The sequence below is a fragment of the Armigeres subalbatus genome, chromosome 2 (genome assembly GCF_024139115.2).
Source record: "Armigeres subalbatus isolate Guangzhou_Male chromosome 2, GZ_Asu_2, whole genome shotgun sequence".
Taxonomy (NCBI): domain Eukaryota; kingdom Metazoa; phylum Arthropoda; class Insecta; order Diptera; family Culicidae; genus Armigeres; species Armigeres subalbatus.
In genome coordinates, this window is record NC_085140.1 from 5,602,669 (window position 1) to 5,622,919 (window position 20,251).

Consider the following 20,251-nt stretch of genomic DNA (forward strand, 5'->3'; position numbering starts at 1 on the left):
TACTAATACTAAGAATATATTCCACTAAAAGAGCTTAAAATATTTTTTCTGAACCAAAGCCTATTAGGGAAGCGTTGGCGAGCCTTGATCTGGAATACATGTCCCTTGTGCATCAATTTTTGAAAGTTGCTGATGTAAAACTATAATCATAGCCCTTGTCTGTTGAACCCCATTATGAATGTCTTCCTCTTGTTGCCCTTTTCAATGTCTGTCGTCAATCCCTTTCGTATGTCTTCCTCTAGTTGTTGTCTCCCAAGAAAAAGTCCGTTACAGATATGAAATATCACTAAGAATGGCAACTATGTGAACATCAGCATCGTAATTACTTAAGCACCCCAAATTTCCTTCATTTCCTACTGTATTATTGTTTCCCCTAACTTCGGCCAAACCAAGAGTCTTTCGGTTCCCCAACACTTACATCATTGTATATGAATCATGAAAAACTGTATTTAAAAACATGATTTCGGCTCCGAAGCGCTCCACGGCAAATGAGCACCCAAAAAAAAAACGACAGATTAAAAAAAATAAACATAAGTTTTACTTTTTTTATTTTTACTGCTTTGTATTTTTGATTCTCGTAATAGTCTAATTCAACATTAATTGATTCAAACTGCTATTACATGGGCATGGAAAACGGTACCTTTTTGGCAATACAAACCATTTCTTACATTCCATTCTACCAATTTAAAAGTGAATTGAAAAATCACATCTAATTTTGTATTTATTCTATTGAGGCTATATTTCGATTGATACTTTTATGCCCGGGGAAGTTGAGAAAATTTCCAATCCAAAAACATTTCCTAGACCGAACTGGACCGCACGGCTACGGAAGGCCGCGATCGATCTTTACCCTATGCGTAACACAGATTTTACAATTCTGAATGACCGTGTGGAAAAACACATCAAGTTCCGCCATACAATCAAGCAATACGACAAACCATTAGCATTGGAAAGGAGTAAAGGAGAATGAGAAGGTCCGAACAAGGAAAACTATGTTTCGGTTGCTTCGGCGTGCTCTGTTGAAGTCATCTCGATCGCCAACACTTATTTCTTCCCCTCTGTGTTTACGTTATTTTTAATATCATAAGATCGTTACGGAAGGTGTAACACTCCATTTAGTGAATGACCAGAACGAGGATTTTTCTTCGTATTGATCAGGGAGCAGATGAAGCGAGTTATTCGGAGGAAACCGATAAACGATAAGTGTTGAAAATCGAGAACAAATTCTTCAACTACAGCCTGATCAGCATCTAGGCCCGGACGAACGACAAGCTCGATTATATATGATATGGTGTATTATATGAGGCTTATAGAGCGTCTCAAATAAGATGAAACGATAGTCAACGGAGACAGAAATGCGTTGATCAGAGGAGAATCTTCTTTCTTCCTGTCAATTGTACGAAAAGGTTTACAAATCTTGCGAATTTTGTGCGCTTTGCAGTTAGAAGGATCTAAGAATTCAATATAAGATATTTGTTTTCGAGATAAAAAAAACTCAACAATGTGCGGTTCTTTCAATGCACTCCTAAGATTTTCCTAAAATCAAATTAAAATTACAAACAACCATGCGTTCACCGTTTATTTCTCATGCAAGTGTGCTACATTTCACCACCTTCAGTGCATTTTATCCCAGGCCCATTTTCAAACATTTTTTATGAAGTTAGTTGTTTCGAGAAGGAGATCATTGTGATACATAGCTAGTTTTGTGGTCTGCACTTTAAAATGACTCGGGTTTTTGGTTTATATTGGCTATAAGAACGAAAAAGATGAATGGAGGCATTAAGGAAATCCTCCCCTCCTTTTTTCGCACCTAAGAACATCTACAAATACTTTTGGCAACACCCAAGTAGAGACACTAGCTCACAGAAAGATCCAGTAAGTCACTAACGCCCTTCCCTCACAGTAAGCAGTTCCTTGCCGCGTGATGCAGGGCGCTTGCGTGGTGGACCTTTTTCCCGTAGTCGTCGGACCGAATTAAACAAAACAGAGAGTAAGGAAGTAGTAGAGGAAAGCTAGATCACCCCGAAGGACGCCGGTTGGAGGCAAAGTGATGGATCATGGCTTGCTGAAAGATGCGCCAGCTGAAAAAATCGATTGGGCTACTTTGACGAAGGTAATTGGACAATCAGGATTTTCGGCTTTCAGTCATACAAAAATGTTGATAATTTAAACTCATTGCCAACGTTTCGATTCCGAAGTCACATCACACAGCAACACAGTAGGACGTCTGTACGAAAAATGCCAAGGATCCTGTATCGGAGCTTAATAAAAGCAACGTCATCTACAGGATTGACGATCAATAAGCTCGAAACCCAAATGTATGGACACCAATCCAACGTCAAACAATTGTATAAACAGCTGTTGGAAGGCTACCAGTACAGAGACTCAGAAATACTCAAACAGGGTCAACCATCGGATGCATAACGACAACTTAAGCGTACGCAAATCTTCTCTTCAAGATCAAACAGCAGAGAGAAGAGAGGAATACGTCGACCGACACAAACTTACTTGACCACCCCATCATCAACCCTAAACCACGAACCCTAACAGTAATGTTATTGTAGTTCAGCAACTGGCATCATCTGGTCATGGTAATAGTACTCATATTCATCACCACCAACCCATCATCTTGTCATCTTAAAATTCGTTTTCAAAAATCAATCAAACAATAGTGAGACTAGTGCAGTTTACCGCAACTCATTTGACATTCTATCGTGTGACCAACGCTTCACTTGACTAGATTTCGAGTAAGTTACACAGTAATACACTAATAGATCCATGTATTTAATTAACATATCGCCAATAAATCTACAGGCCCTGATGATGATCCAAACTTCCGGATCGAAACGTTGGCAATGAATTAAAATTATCAACATTTTTATGTGACTGAAAGCCGAAAATCCTGATTATAAGCAACAAATCCAGTCAAAATTCCTGGTAATTAGGCAAGTTATGACCAAGAAAAAGAAGGGTGTGATCAAGTCCATCTTGCACAAGCAGGAATGGAAGGCGGAGTGAATGATACGTGCAGGTGCTCAATTGGAAAGTGGAGGTGAGGCGGAGCAAATACGTGCAAGTCTTAAGACTTATGAAGAATGATTCCAGTCCTAGACAGCGTTGTTATCATTACAGCTGACGATGACCATGAGAAGTAAGGAAAACACTCTGACCTAGGAGAGGACATCAATTGCATTCGTAGCATTGCGAGATGATCCTGGCTCTGAAGCAAAATGCTGCACTTAAGAGTTCCGCGTATAAGAAGTTGGCAGAAAAGACGTAATTCAGTGCAGAGGACTAGATGGAATTACCGATGCTGAAGCTGAAAAAAAACGGTAGACACTATAAAGGATCAATGTGGCATCGAAATCTTCGGTTACTTCTGATTGTTATGGACAAAAAGGTAGCCACGTTCCAGGATCTTTTGGCAGATGCTGAAAGTTACAGGAGAAGGTCAAACAGAAGTTAGGATACACATATCTTTCAGACCTGCCTTAAGTGCTTCGGATCGGTCGTAATTCATTCACATGTAAGTGACGTGGTCGGTCGAAGTGTTTGATGTGTGCCAACGGCGGCACAGACCAGTGGACAAACAAGTTCGGGCATCAGACGGGCTCAAGCTGGCAAATAGCACAGCCGAACTTGAATAACTGTGAGGCAGCGCAACATTTGCTGGAGCAGTCGGTCACTGATAATAGGACCCCGAGCAGCACAAGTCAGAACATGTGTGCTGCTTGGGACCGATGGTGGCTTGTTGCCAGACCCATATAGAATTTCCGCTGGTAACGTTAGTTGGATAGCAGACAGGTCAAATATGGTGACCTTCCGGACGGTACACAATTCTTGAAACATAATCGTATTCTGATGACGTCCGATAGTCACTATTGCGGTGAAGCGAACGGTTTTAGCTGATTCTAGTTCCAGTGGAGAGTTTTGACGGCTGCGAAGTTAACTGAGGCAGCTAGAAACTCTAGCGTCGACTAGCACATGCCATCCTGTGCCTAAGAATCTAAATGAAGTATTGAGGAAAAAATACGTCTGCCGGTTCGCATTTAAATGGTCTATACCTCTCGTGGAACTGCAAAGACGTAATTTGATTCAAGTGACAACAGAATCAAATGTAGTAATGGCTGTCTGTTAGAAAATAAGTGACTGGAAGATTTGTCCGTAGATGCGATTGATCCATTATGAACATCGATAGTGGAATCTATAGATGAGCGAAGATAAATCCTCTGTCTTCAAACGGGTCAAACCAGTTTCCAAACGAGCTTCATGGATCTAAATTGGTGCAAGTATCAGCGTATTTTTTTTATTATTTTAATGTGAGAATTAGCAGTGAGAAGTGAGAAATAAGAAGTTGAGTGAGCAATGAGAAGTTAGAAGTGAAAAGTGAGAAATGAGGAGTGATAAGTGCAAAGTAAGAAGCGATTAGTAGCAATCTTAAAACGAGAAGTGAGAAGTTAGGCGTGAGAAATTCGAAGTGGGGAGTAAAAAGTGAGAAGTGAAATGTAGTAAGGAAAAGTTGGAAGTTAGAAGTGAAAAGTGATAACTGAGAAATGAGAAGTCAGAAGTAAGATATAAGAAAGTATAAGTAAGAAGTGAGGAAGGAAAAATGAGAAGTACGAAGTGAGAAGTGAGATGTGTGAAGTGAGAAATGAGAAATGAATAGTGAGAAGTGGGAAATAAAAAGTTTAAAGTGAGCAGTGATCATCACCATCAACCCATCATCTTGTCATCTTAAAATTCGTATTCAAAAATCAATCAAACAATAGTGAGACTAATGCAGTTTACCCCAACTCATTTGACATTCTATCGTGTGACCAACGCTTCACTTGACTAAATTTCGAGTAAGTTACACAGTAATACACTAATAGATCCATGTATTTAATTAACATATCGCCAATAAATTTACAGGCCCTGATGATGATCCAAACTTCCGGATCGAAACGTTGGCAATGAATTAAAATTATCAACATTTTCAAGTGACTGTAAGCAAAAAGTCCTGATTATAAGCAACAAATCCAGTCGAAATTCCTGATAATTAGGCAAGTTATGACCAAGTAAAAGGAGGGTGTGATCAAGTCCATCTTGGACAAGCAGGAATGGAAGGCGGAGCGAAAAATTCGTGCAGGTGGTCAATTGGAAAGTGGAGATGAGATGGAGCAAAGACGTGAAAGTTACCGACTTAAAAAAATGATTCCAGTCCTAGACATAGTTGTTATCATCACAGCTGACGATGACCATGAGAAGTAAGGAAAAACACTCTGACCTAGGAGAGGACATCACTTGCATCCGAAGCAGGGCGAGATGATCCTGGCTCTGATGCAGAATACTGCACTTAAGAGTTCCCCGTATAAGAAGTTTACAGAAAATATGTAATCCAGTGCGAAATTACCGATGCTAAAACTGAAAAATCGGTAGACACTATAAAGGATCAATGTGGCGTCGAAATCTTCAGTTACTTCGGATTGTTGTGGACAATCAGGTGACCACGTTTCAGGATCTTTTGGCAGATGCTGAATGTTACAGAAGAAGGTCAAACAGAAGGTAGGATACACATATCTTTCAGACCTGCCTTAAGTGCTTCGGATCGGTCGTAATTCTTTCACATGTAAGGGACGTGGTCGGCCGAGGTGTTTGATGTGTGCCAACGGCGGCACAGACCACAAACACTTCACCAGTGGACAAACAAGTTCGGGCATCAGACGGGCTCAAGCTGGCAAATAGCACAGCCGAACTTGAATAACTGTGAGGCAGCGTAACATTTGCTGGAGCAGTCGGTCACTGATAATAGGACCCCGAGCAGCACAAGTCAGAACATGTGTGCTGCTTGGGACCGATGTTGGCTTGTTGCCAGACCCATATAGGATTTCCGCTGGTAACGTTAGTTGGATAGCAGACAGGTCAAACATGGTGACCTTCCGGGCGGTACACAATTCTGGACACTTAATCGTCTTCTGATAACTTCCGATAGTCACTATTGCGGAAAAGCGAACGGATTTAGCTCATTCTAGTTCCAGTGGAGTTGCAAAGTTGACTGAGGCAGCTAGAAACTCTAGCGTCGACGCTTTGCAGCACATACCATGCTGTGCCTAAGAATCTAAATGAAGTATTGAGGAGAAAAATACGTCTGCCGGTTTGCATTAATATGGTCTATACCTCTCGTGGAACCGCAAAGACGTAATTTTATTCAAGTGGCAACAGAATCAAATGTAGTAATGGCTGTCTGTTAGAAAATAAGTGACTGGAAGATTTGTCCGTAGATGCGATTGATCCATTATGAACATCGATAGTGGAATCTATAGATGAGCGAAGATAAATCCTCTGTCTTCAAACGGGTCAAACCAGTTTCCAAACGAGCTTCATGGATCTAAATTGGTGCAAGTATCAGCGTATTTTTTTATTATTTTAATGTGAGAATTAGCAGTGAGAAGTGAGAAATAAGAAGTTGAGTGAGCAACGAGAAGTTAGAAATGGAAAGTGAGAAATGAGGAGTGAGAAGTGCGAAGTAAGAAGTTATTAGTTGCAATATAAAAATGAGAAGTGAGAAATTCGAAGTTAGGAGTGAAAAGTGAAAAGTAGTAAGGAAAAAAGTTGGAAGCTAGAAGTGAAAAGTGATAACTGAGAAATGAGAAATGAAAAATGAGATATAAGAAAGTATAAGTAAGAAGTGGGAGGTGAAAAGGGAAAAATGAGAAGTACGAAGTGAGATGTGTGAAGTGAGAGATGAGAAATGAATAGTGATAAGTGAGAAATAAAAAGTTTAAAGTGAGCAGTGAGAAATTTGATGTAAAAAGTGAAAAATGAGAAGTGAGACGTGAGAGGTGAAAAGTGAAAAGTAAGAAATGAGGAGTGAGAAGTGCAAAATGAGAAGTGAGAAGTGAGTAGTGGCAATTGAGGAATGAGAAGTGCAAATTAAGAGAGAAATTCGAAGTGAGAAGTGAAAAGTAAGAAGGGAAAGTTAAATGTTGGAAGTAAAAGTAATAAGTGAGAAATGAGAAGTCAGAAGTGAGATATAAGAAGGTGTAAGTGAGAAGTGGAAAGTGAAATGAGAAGTGAGATGTGTGAAGTGAGAAGTGGGAAATGAATAGTGAGAAGTGAGAAGTTAAAATTGAGCAGTGAGAAATTCGAGATAAGAAGTGAGTAGTGGGGAATGGGAAATAAGAAGTGGGAAGTGAGATATTAGAAGTGAGACATTTGTAGTGCGAAGTAGTAGTGAGAAGTGAGATGTGCGAAGTGAGAAATGGATAGTGAAAAGTGTGAAGCGAGAAGTGAATAGAGGGAGTTGAGAAGAAATAAGTAAGAAGTAAGTAGTGATAAATGAGAAGTGGGAAGAGAATTGTGAGAAAGGAGCAGTGAGAAGTGAAAACTGACATCCGAGAAACCAGAGGAAACGATTTTTTTCTGTTTGCTTCTTTTTTATCATCTCCCCTTTTGAGTCTTCCTTCTTCTTTATGTCTTATGTCTCACTTCTCACTACCCAATTATCCTATCTCATTGCTCACTCCTTGCTTCTGTTTATCTAGTTATTCATATCCTACTATCCTCAGTTTACAGATATCACATCTCACTTCTCACTTCTATATACATGTTACACTACTCACATATTACTGCACACATCACACTACTCAATACTAACTACCGTTTCTCAGAACTCACTACTCACTACTCTGTACTCATTTCGAACATCTCTTTTCTCATTTCTCAGTTCTCGCTGTTCACTATTCACTCTGAGCATCTCACTTCTCACTTCACTTTATAAGGGACCAAATTTAAACCATTCGGCCAAATATTTATAAATATGTTCTCTATCTCGATACCTCTCTAACTCGATGGTCCCTTCAATATCGAGTAAGGGTGAGTTAACTGTATAACAAGTTTCAATTTCGTAAGAAGTTAAAATATACGAGGGAAACCGGCTTAGGGCCGAAAAACTCGTTAATAAAGACAATATTAATACAGTAAAAAAAATATCCGAAAGTTAATTGTAATTGTAATCCACCATCCGTCCATCTACATCTACCTACGAATCTGATTAATGTCTAAACACTTGAGAGCGAAGGCAATACTGAATCGTATTAGAAACTATGGACTTTTCGTTGCGTTGTATTTCTTTTCTGATTTTATATTTTCTCATTGCCTACACCTGTTTCATATATTATTTCTATCGCTCAACGTTTCTTCTTCTTTGACTGTTTTGTAGAGTAATAATAGCTATATTCAAAATGTAGAATCTTACATATGTTCTGACAGTGCAAGAACACTTACCAACGTGAATCTAGGAGAGCGTTTCGCAAATCCAATTCCGTTGAGATTGGTATATATTTAAGTTGTACTCGGTCTCTTATGATACCGTTATTGGCTCTATTTAATAATTATTCAATAGAATTGTCGCACTGTACATACAGATCAGCGGTTCTCAACCTGGGGTACGTGTACTCCTTGGGGTACCTTCGCTGGCCCCAAGGGGTACCTTGGATAAAAATACTTAATGGCGGAAGTATTACCATTCCAATAAAAACTTATTATTAGTTTTGATAATTGTTTTATGTTTATGATTCCAAAACTTTGTACATAATATGTATGGCGATGCGATCAGTTTATCAAAGCCTGTGAAAAGCTCAGTAGCTTCGTTGAAAAAGCCTTGTTCGAAGCCTTCCGGAAGCCTTCTTCTGAGCAGCTCGTAGATCTCATTTCAAGGGACTCGGAAGCGTCCCTTTAATAGATTTAAAATTCTTCTTTCAACGAGCTTGAAAGTATCCTCTCAAAAACACAAAAACTTGTTATCAAAAATCTCAGAAGCCTCCTTCTAAGATGCTTGAAAGCTGCTTTTGAAGAGGCTGAGGCTGAAGAGGCTAGAAAGCTTCATGTCTATAGGCACGAAAGCTTTCTGTCAAGAGGCTCAGAAGCCACCTTTCAAAAGGCTTGAAAGCTTCCTTTCCCCCCTTCAGAGGGTTTGAAATTCTTCTTTCAAGGAGCTTGAAAGACTCATTTCAAGAGGCTCGGGAGCCTCCATCTTTCATGAGGCTCTCTTTAAGAGGCTCGGAAGTTTGTTTTCAAGAGGCTCAAAAACGTCATTTCAAAATTCTCATGCCTTTTTTTAAGAGGCTCAGAAGCTTGTTTCAAGAGGCTCGGAAGACTCATTTCAAGATACTCGGATGCTTCGAAGTTTACTTCCAAGAGTTTCGAGCCTTCACATGTCCTCAAAAACTTATAGGAAGCTTAATGATACTAAATTTGAATTGGAAAGTTTCACGGAATAACAAACATTTTAGTCAACTTTATGGAGAGCCATACTACCCAAAATCGCATATGTGTCCCATATGAATAGGAAATTCGGCAAAGATGGGACTGATATGCGATCATAAGCAGCATATATCTCGTTAGTTTTCAGTTCCTTTTTTTATACATCTCATAAATAATGCTTATTTTCACACTCCCTATTCCTATATCCAATATCTCAGTGATTTCTGGTGGAAGTGCGGATGACTCATCGGCGTATATCACGTCCACATTTTCCTTCCCATTCCTCAATTGACCTGCATTCGGACACGGCCGGCGCCGGTATTGCTAAATTTTTAGTCACTAGTATTTACACATTGACGATGATGTTAGTCCCAAACATCATATGTTGGTTTTCTGTGTAATTACAGCTGATGCTGATGTAGTTACGGCTCTACTTGATGTATTACTCAATACCATGTTTAATCAACTTGTTTTTAATATTATATCTTTAACTCGATAACATGATGGACAATTTTGATGGTGCCTATGTGTGAAAGATGTGGAAGGAGCTGAATAGAAATCATTTGATGATTCGATTTTCAACTAAGGAAAACTTTTGAAAGTACTTTCAAGGTTTTAGCGACAGCAAAACAAATAAAGCTCAGCTAGAAAAAAAGGTATTTAATCATTTGGCACAGTTGTTTTACAGTATCGTATAATAACCAGTATGTAGTTTATATTTCTATCAGTAAATAAATGGAACCGATTGGTTGTACTTTGAAGTTGTTTCGATCGTGACTATCTCATTTTTTATTCCCATTTTTTATAAACATACTTTCGTTAATTAATTGTAGATATTGCGAATATTCTTCATTGTTTCCATTGTTCTTAAAACATGTTCTGCCCACATTTGATGGAAATATTAATCGCAACCCATCCTACCCTGAAATACTCTACCAATCAATAAAGGAACCAACTCATTCAATTGGATACGCTTCCATGCGCTACACTCCTTTCCACTACGGTTAACCACCCAAACGACCCAGTCTGTCTTCGATCCAGCCAAACCATCCGAAAACAGGTGTCCTTCATTATCCTTCTTCCTTCCCACATTCTCCGTCCTGCTAACGCCCGACGAGAAAGAACATCGCTCGGGTCCTGATCGGCACCTTGCACCCAACTGTGGGCAGTTAGTTACGTTCGCGTCCCACTATCAGCTGTCGTTGAGCACGCGATAAAACACCTGTCACCACACACCGCACAGCACCGCTCTCGCAGGCTACTCCCCCTTTCTATCCTTCGCTTTTACGTAACCTCCTCAGCCGGAGAAGCACCTCAACCACCTACTTCTTAGTGCGCTTACCTGTTCAGAAAGTCAGTGCTTGCATCGATGGTAATCCATTCAACCGCTTCGACGCAGCGTCATGCTAATCCCAGAAAATAGAGTTGACAGTTTTGCTTCAGTCTTTTGACCTCTTCCGCGGGCGGACTTTCCCACAAATGCCTTTAATTTGTCTGCTAGTGCGCACACCGTGGCGCTTTTCTTATAACGTGAGCGTCTTGTTGATGTTGTCTCAGCAGGTCAACAGCTGGATTGATCTGCTTCGCTGCGTTGGTCGCACTCACCGGCCCCGCACCAGGCAATTACTTTTAGACGCCACGGCTTGCTTAGATCGCGCACATGGGATGACACTTTTCTCCCCTCTCCTTCCTTTTCTGTGTGTTGATCGATTTTCTTCTGAGCTCACCACTGACTATCACTTTCTTCAAATTCGATTTAGGCTTACTTTCTTTCTATATTTTTGGAACTGTGCTTTGTAAAGGTAAAAAACTTCGGAGAGAGTGGGACTTTCTTGGTTTCTTCCCTTTTTGTCGTGTGTATCTATTTCAGCCACTAGCTCTTTCCACCGCTCATGAGCTGTTGTTATTATTTTTGCACATCACACACTCACCTTTCACGACTGCCGCTTCGTTGATTGCGATTTTTTCCTGTTATTTACCTCTTTTATTTTTTGCTTCACTTGAACGGACACTACACACTTAGCTTCTTTCCGCTTATCTTTTTTGTGCACCTGTGTTGTATCTATTTTTTTTCTTCCTACTAATATGTTATTAGTTGACACTTTGTTTTCATTCCCTACCTTTGCATTTTTCGCCTTCTTTGCTACTGTTGTTTCTTCTTGCTTCTTGGGGTTTGATTTTCGGTTTGCGTGTCGAGTCGTCAGTTTAGCTCACTTCGTTGTGTCACGCCGATAAATATTTAGCTCGCACTCGATTTGTCAAACAACACTGATAATGGCGCGAAGAATTTTGATTTGTTGGTATTCTTATTCTTCCTTGTGTTTGCTGTTAACGCTGCTGTCGTCAATTCTTCGACTGTGGTTATTGTCGTCAACAACTTTTTCGAACGGGTCACATTCAATCCGTTAGGAAACTATTCACACTGAAGACAGCTGGATCAGATGCGATGCCTTCTTCGTTGAGCTCGAACCGATGCACTTAATTATCCCCTAATAATCATCGCCTCTTTTCTCTAATTCTATCAATTTCTGACCCCGTGTAGAGCGACACAACACTATTTCAACACAGGCCTATATTTCCCTTTGTCACTACATCGACACAAATTCACGGATATCCTTCCCCGTCGTTTATGTGTTTCCTATTTTTATTTCACATTCGTTTTGTGCTATCCTTCCACGGTATTCTCCTCGCACGTTGGATTGGGATTGCACCGTTTCAAAACACAGGATTCGTATCAATCGACTACAACGCGACAGGACAACAACTGTTGTCTGGGACCGATTCTGACAGATGTAATATTTTTTTACTTGTTGTTTCGAGCTTCTTCCACTAACTTCTGCTTGGTATTTTCCAAGATCGCTGCCAAATTCTTCGGATTTGTGTATTCCATCTAATCCTTGCAGCAGTCTTCTGTTTTTTCGAAAGACTATCTTCACAAATTTCTGAAACAATCACCACTTAACAATTGACTCACAAGAGCAGTGTTTCACCTATTTTATAATTCTGTTGTCACACACTGCCCAAACAGCTATATGACTCCCATGCAGTGAGGGACTGTATTTTGGTGGTGAGTCGCTCTTCCTCGTATCTCTCTGTCGTCCGGAGGTCGCGCGTCAAGTCGAGAGGTAAACGATAGACTAAACAGCCCGTCTGATATTTGGCTCGGTCACAGCGACCGCGGTAAAGGCTACACGACGAGCGACATCAGCCGCACCGTGAACATACAAATATCGTAAAGGGGGTCACTCACGGTGGAAGCAACAAGAGCTCCGTTCGACTTCGGCATCAGGCCAAAACGAGAGAATGAGTGCCAACCGCCACAAGGCAGTCGTCCATGCAGAGCTGGAAAACGTCGATGTTTTTGCTGTTGTTAGTGATATTAATAATAACGACAGACACCACACAGTAGCGGTGGCAAACAACGACGAAGCGAGAAGGCGCAAAAGGGAAAAATGCGAAACTTCTCCGGACCTGAACTCGGCAAGGAAAAAAAAAATACGGTACAGGAAAAGCAGGTCCAAAATGTACCCCTTGTAGTTAACCGATTTTTATCCAGCTCTACATCCTTCAAATATCGCTTTATTTAAATCGACACGTTTTCATAATTTGCATTAGCAGTTACACAATTCATTAATTAAAAGGTTGAAAATTGTTTGAAACTTCCGATTTAATTTATAATTTATTACGAAGGCCTTATGCAAAAAACAAATAAAGATGGTAAGCTGGCGTGCTATAAGAATTAAATTGACCATATTATGGTAAAATACAATTGCACATAAGAAACGAACAATAGCAGTCATTTTATGTTTTTTTATCCAAACATTTTTGTTTGTTATCTAATCTTTCATTCCAAATGAAAAGGGATTTCTCTAATTTTTGATCATACCAGAGGTTGATTTGTCATCAAAACCAGTTCCCCAAAGGCGGCGTTTCAGGCCAAACTCCCCCACATTGGGAGATGGTTGATGGCAGTGAAGGAAGGAACGATAGCGACGGTAGTCCGAGCGAGATCGAGATTGCGATTGAGAGTGTCGTGCGAGCAATTCGATAAATTGAGAGCGAAGCGGCGAAAATTAACTCACACTCTGCACCCTTCCTGATGTCGTTCGTGGCTGGCTGGCTGGCAGGCTGCCGGAGGTGGCGGACGAATGGGCGTTGGATGAAGAAGTACCGCGCGATGGGAAGCGTAGGAGGAGAACGGGTGGAGAATAATTTTGTTCGGAAGATACGGTTATCATTCTTATTTGAACAAATTGAATGAATTATGCAGCATTACTTGAAGTGCTGTGATTTTTTTTTCGTTCCGTAAAATTTTAAATGGGATCGTGGGAATATTTGTTAGGTATTAGTTGTTAAAAAGCATGATTCGTGGAAAATGTAAGTTAAGATGCCTTGTGTTTTACTTTTGATAGGTAGGTAACATATTTGTATGGAGAACTAGAACAATAACACGAGGATAATAAAATGAGTAATTTAAATTATTTATATGAGACATTTTATTAAATTAAATTGTGTTTGTAACCGTACACTAAATACGCAAGGCCTTATGGGAGAAAGAAGGTTTTCTTACGCACTAATAAATAAAAAACATATTTGTGAAAAAAAGGAAAAAAAATCTTACATGGGGAAGGGTCTTCAAAAACATGAAAAGTCCTCACGTAGTAAGTGTATGACCCCTTTCCTGTAAAAAATGGGTTTTGTCTTTCATTGTTTAGAGCCAATTCGATATGTTAATTTTTTTTATCAATATCTGGAAACCTTTTCGTAAAGTTTTTTGCACTTCATAGTGTGAATCGGGAGCACAAGTCGATGTCTAGATCATAGAATAAGAATTCCATAACATATGTATTACTGAATTCAGGAGTTCATGAAGTTAAGTCCGTCTTTGTCAAAAATTCATGAGAGGTTTATTCCTCCGGTACATTTTTCTAATCTTTATGAAAGTTATGAAAAGCCGGAGTTTGTAAATAATATATTCCTAGCAGCACAATCAAAACCGATTTGGTTGCAGCAATTAAAATGTAACTAAATTCAGTTGTAAAGGGGTTACAGTAACTTTTGTGCAACATGTGTGCTACTCGGAATGGGATATTCCCTAGGTATCAGTGATGACGAATGATGTGATCGAAATATGATCAATTATTGAAAACATAATCATATTAAGGTTCCTCCATACATACGCGACTGTCGTCACGACTCTATCGCTTAGTATGTAGTCTTTAAAAACTTGTGCGTCAGACATGTTAGTTTGAACGATAGATGGAGACGCATGGTATATCAATTTTCATACTTTGGAAGCAATGTCTCTATTTTCTCCACCCGGTTTTTGACTGAATTCCGGGAAATAAAACTCACTCACCCATGAATCCTGAACACCCCAATGAGTGCATGGTTCCCACGTAAGAGATCTCCATCCTGGAGACGGTTCGCTTCTGTTTTGGCCTGGGCCCATGGTAGATTCCTTTTAGCTTCATTTAATGTCAACAATGAAGCTCAATCTGATGTTTGGCATTGTGTTTTAGTGTTTTGTAGAGAAATAAGTTCAAAAAGTAACTGTAAGTGTTTAAATCGAGATACAATTATCGAACGATTCTCACTCGCTATCGAGTTTAAATCGATTGAAAACAATGGTCGACAGTAAATTTGTATTCGCGTTGCTCATGTGTTGCTATTGTGGTTTTAGACCTTAAAATCGACTGGTAACTGGCCTTAATTGATTGATTGGGAAAATTCCGAGATTTTTTGGTCACAAAATAGGATTTCCTTTGTCGCTTTAACGGCGTTGCAGCAGCATATAAGCATGACAGCGTATGGAGACGCATGGTACATTTGTGCAATGATTCTTCTGGTTGCTAAACCTTTTAGCCAAATTTCATCACTTCCGTTTATTTAAATAAACGTATAAGTGTATAAGGCAACTTGTATTAGGGGAAACCTGTACCTAATTACATGTTGGGAAGAAATCATAAGAATCATGACGTCAAACAGCTGGTTCCCGGGCGTCTTCTAAGCGATTCTCACAATTCTTTAGCAGTTTGCTAGTTTGTTATGTTTACAGGGATTTTTCTTTTTCTTTGCAATATCGGATAGAGTACGTACGTATGCTGTCATAAAGGTTGCAGAAAAAATCGTTTTACAAGCTTCAACGTGAGGAAAATTTACAGATTCAGAAGTATTCCATGACGGAAATTAACTCACCATGTCCACACAAGTTCATAGAGCTATTTCGCATTATATGCACACTAAAATAGTTTGATGCTGATGTTCTTCTTCTTTTTCATGTATGGCTTAACATTTCAACTAGAACATGACCTGCTTCTCATCTTGGCGGCGTCACGTCATTGGTTATCGGCAGCGTGGTTCGGCGTGAACTAAGTTTATGCGTCGAAAATTCTCCACAGTTCTTTCAGGTCTATGTGTTCGTTGCGAAGTTCATTAAGAATTTTCTCTGGACATTTCTTCGTATAAGCCTCCGGAAGTACCTTCAGATTTATTTCCGGGAATTCCTCCAGTGATTTTTTCCGGTGTACATCCAAGAATTCCTCCGGAAGATCCACCAGGAATTCTTCCGAAAGATCCTACGAGAATTCCTTTGGAAATAACTCCAGAAGCTCCGCCGGGAATTCCTCTGGAGGTAATAATTATAATAAATAACTCCAGAAGTTCCTCTGGAGGTTTCTTAATACTTTTTAGAAGTTCCTCGGGAAGTTTTTTTTTGAAATTCTTCCGAAAGTTTCATCAAGAATTTGTTGGTAATTGGTGTTGCACTTAATTTAAAGATAAAAAAACACCTAAATAAAGTTAAAAAAATTTGGTATTTTTTTTCATTTATTCTTCAGAAGCTAATACAGAAATTCTTCGGGAAGAATCTTCTGGAATGTCTCGAAAAGTTCCTCCTTCTCCTCCTCCAAATTTCCTTTATATTTTTTCTGGAGTATAGAAATTCTAAAGGAGCCCTACGAAAATTTCTTCAGAAGTTGCTCCAGGAATTCTCCCTGAAATTCCTCCAGGTGCAACTTCAGAAGCTTGTCTCGGAATAGAGCATAAAAATGAGCATTTTGACCGTATAACTTGTAGTTGCTACGCCTCGATTGACTTGAGCTTTCGAAATTGTACAGAAAACCAAATGAATGGGGCTTGGGATTAGCAATTCGCCCTCATTGTACACGTATCGGAAACTTACATACTTTAAAACAATAACGGATCACCAGTTAGCCTTAAGAGCAAATGCGTAGGATAGTTCTAGTTAGAATGTAGAGAAGAAGACGATGAGCGACGCCGGCCATGTCAATGCGGTCATATAGGAAGGAAATGATTGTTAGTTCGACTCTCGTTGCTACTAGAGACCGAGCTCCTCTAGATTGTCTTGAGAGAGAACATTGCATTAGTTACAAAGGATATTATTACTGGATTCACTCCGATAAGCGATGCGATCTATAGGAAGTATATAACACGCATTTAAAATATCCTACTCACATTTCTTCCTATCGAACTGGCGTGTCAAACGAAACCACGATTAATTAACTTACCGACCGCACTAAGCAGATCAAAATGTTTCGGGAGATAACGCAATCATTCTGTGCGCTGTTGAAAACACGGTAAATGGTCTTACACTTATTACGTAAGCAAGTTATCTGGGTTTTTCAAGCCTCCCTCCTCCCATGTACGATTTTTTCATACACAAGATTTTTTATTTAAATGATGCGTAAGAAAACGATAGTGTTTACGTCATCAGTGCTTACATAATATGTGTATGATGATGATGATGATGATACTACCATCTATTGTAGCAACGCACCTGCCGATAGCACTGGCCGTATCTGACAATCGATTTGATAATGATTATATTATTGTTTGTATTTCATCAAACTCCTGTATGAAGGGCCAAAAATGGGTGGGGTGGATCCAAAAGTATAGACACTTTTGCGAATCCACGGGATGAATAGATAATCTTCTTCCAGAATATGTTTATGGCCCCTAAAATGGGCTTCTCTCATACGAAAAACGATCGATCGAGAACTGATTAGTTTGCTTACCGATCGCACAAAACAGAACAAATTCAATCGGATCACGGAAACGATCCGCGTCTTAAACGAAATACGATTCATCGCGTACTCAAAATTCTTCCCGGAATTGTTTGTTTAATAATTCTTTCGGAAGTTCCTCAGACAGTTCGACCGGAAGTTCCTCCAGGAATTCTTTCGAAAGTTCCTCAATCAATTCGGAAGCTCCTGAAGCAAGTATCTGGAGTCCAGATATCTCATAAGAGCTATTACGAAAGTTCCTTCTGAAACATATCTAGGTATTATTTAGAATTTTCTAACGAATAATACCCTAGAGTTTCCACCAGTAATTCTTCGTCCCTTGGAAATTCTACCGGAAATGTCTTCAGGAGTTTTTTTTTTATAAATTCTTATTGAAATTCAATATTCCACAAATTCTACCACCTTCTCTTTCTCGAATTCCTCCAAATGATTTCTGCGGAAATTACTTCAAGAACACTTCTATAAATCTTCTCCAGAAACTGCTTCGGAAATTCATTCTGAAATTCCACCAGGAATCCCTTAAAGTATAGGGGAAAAGGTGGTAAAATGAACCTTGGGCAACAATTCAAATAATTTAATATATTCATGATGAAATACATAAATGAAGGCAGTCAACTAATGTTTGCTATGCACTTGCAATATATATCGACAATGTTTTGTTAAAACTATTCTATTACTTCTTTCTCAATTTTAAATTTCATGAAATACTGCACTATATAGAAAGGTGCACATAAAACGAACATCGCTTGGTGGTAAAAGGAACATGGTCTGGTTTCAAAATGAACATATTGTGATGGTGATATGAACACATTGAGATTAAAACGAAGACACTATTTAAATTCACTGTTCATTAGTTAAAAAAATAATGTGTTACTTTACAAAACAAAAATTCATTTATTTCATGTCAATCTAGCAATAAAAAATCAATCAATATTAATTCAGTTACAAGCGGTGCAAACCACAATATCCTCATTGGAACATGAGCATGATTAACCGCCCACGGCTTTCGTCGGGAAAGCTACGCCCAAGAGTTCCGAGACATCATACATACCAATAACTTGCCCCGGATTCGAACGCATGATATTTTCTGTAGCGCTTGCATAGTAACTTTTGAATGGCGCCATAAAAGCTACATCCAAGGATTTCGTTTTATTAGTGCAGTGTGGCGGCAACGCAACGACCGTATCAAAATTAGCACGAGCTTTATCTGCAAACGATAGATTTTTTGTTTGTTCTATAGTTCTATGGCCATCTATAATCAGCAGTGCCGGGTTCTGTTCCGAGGGGTTCATATGTTTAACGAAGTTGTCGAACCAATTCAAGAATGTGTCGCAGATCATATATCCCGACAGGTTGCAATTGATTTTTGTTCTATTCGGGGCTCCTTTTTTTTAGTGAATCGTGCATACGCACTCGTGGAAAAATCACTTATGGCGGTACATGTTGGCCAGTTGCGGACATGCACATTACAACAGTGGTTGATGTGCCCCTCTCTCGTCCCTTTTTAGCAGCGATTTTTCAACTTTTTTGGTGGAACCTACAACCAAACTTGTTTTAGCAAGAGAGTTAATCTTACCGTGCTGATCCCCGTTTCGTCCGCATTATTGTGCGTACACAGACGGTTTATTGAAGCCTATAGCTCGAGCAGCGGATGTAGCCTCCGGCCTCCGGAATGAATTGTGCGTATTTCGCCTGGGGAACCCCTCTAGCCAGTATTTTCCAGCCATTTCATGTTTGTAGTTGAAGGTGTGCTCTAACCCATTTTTAACCGCCAGTTCGGAAGCCAAAAATCTGACGTCCTTCATGGTCACTCCACAGAACCTTGCTTCAAAATCCAAGAGATGGTTTGCCAGTTTTATTTCTTGTTCTGGTGAGAACACTGGTTTCTTCGAAACGAGTCCCTTTTGTTTGGTTGGACAGACAATCCATCTTGCCAGAGTTACTCTTGGGATGTTGAATTTCTCGGAAGCTGACTTTACGGACATCCCGCCGCTGACAGCTTGCTTTGATGCGGCCATCTGTTCATCTGTCCAGGTCTGCCTTTTTGTTTTCCTGGCGTAAATCCGTGACATCTGGCGGATAAAAATAATGTTCGCACTGTTCATTTTAACAGCACAGAACTCACTTGTCATAAGACGAGTTTATACCATCCCATTGAATTCCACCACTTAATTGTATCTTGACAGATACGTATTTCGACCTCAACAGTAAGGCCGTCTTCAGTGTCTCGTACTTGACTCGACTTACGTACGACTTACGACAGTACGAGACACTGAAGACGGCCTTACTGTTGAGGTCGAAATACGTATCTGTCAAGATACAATTAAGTGGTGGAATTCAATGGGATGGTATAAACTCGTCTTATGACAAGTGAAGACATTCCACTAAAAAGCTCAACATAATTTTCTTAGCACAGGACTATTTTTCTAAAACTGATAACTCTATAACTGCTAAATAATAAGGTAAATAATGGATTCTGCACAACTTTTTATTCGAAATTTCAATTTATCACTACAATAAACGTTATTTCCGAAAGCTAAAAATTAACATCTACGGGACAAGGTACAAAAACAATTTGCTTTTGTTTATTATTATCGACCATTGACCAAAGTGTAAAATAATCGAATTTTTTTGGTGAACTCCACCTTTCTTCACTTGTCAGCTCACTTCCAGACACATTCATAGTCGGCTCTGGACTGTCAATATTCAGTTGAATATTCGTCATTGAATATTTATGCACATTTTACAAATTATAGCTGTTTTATAAATTATATTTGTGAGTGAGTAATGAGTAAAGTAATGTATGACATAGAACTGAATCACATTTTCATCCGCGAGGCACTTTCAACAGTAAACATCAACATAAACAATGCTAATTTTGTTTTTTTCTGCACACAGTAAGCACACTCAGTGACAGTCGAATGAATGAGTTTGTGGAGTAGTCATCTGACTATGTCATTCTA

At 39.4% G+C, this 20,251-nt stretch overlaps 2 protein-coding genes across 2 annotated transcripts in view; both read right to left on the bottom strand.

Annotated features, from left to right (window-relative positions):
• LOC134217566 (zinc finger MIZ domain-containing protein 2) overlaps window positions 1-12,374 on the bottom strand; it is a 223,613-nt gene extending 211,239 nt beyond the window's left edge. The window contains exon 1 of the mRNA XM_062696343.1: window positions 10,586-12,374. The gene's annotated coding sequence lies outside the window, so the exon portion shown is untranslated. The remainder of the gene's footprint in view (window positions 1-10,585) is intronic.
• The window catches only part of LOC134213966 (uncharacterized), a 408,814-nt gene that overhangs the window by 319,889 nt on the left and 68,674 nt on the right, over window positions 1-20,251 (bottom strand). The window lies entirely within an intron of this gene.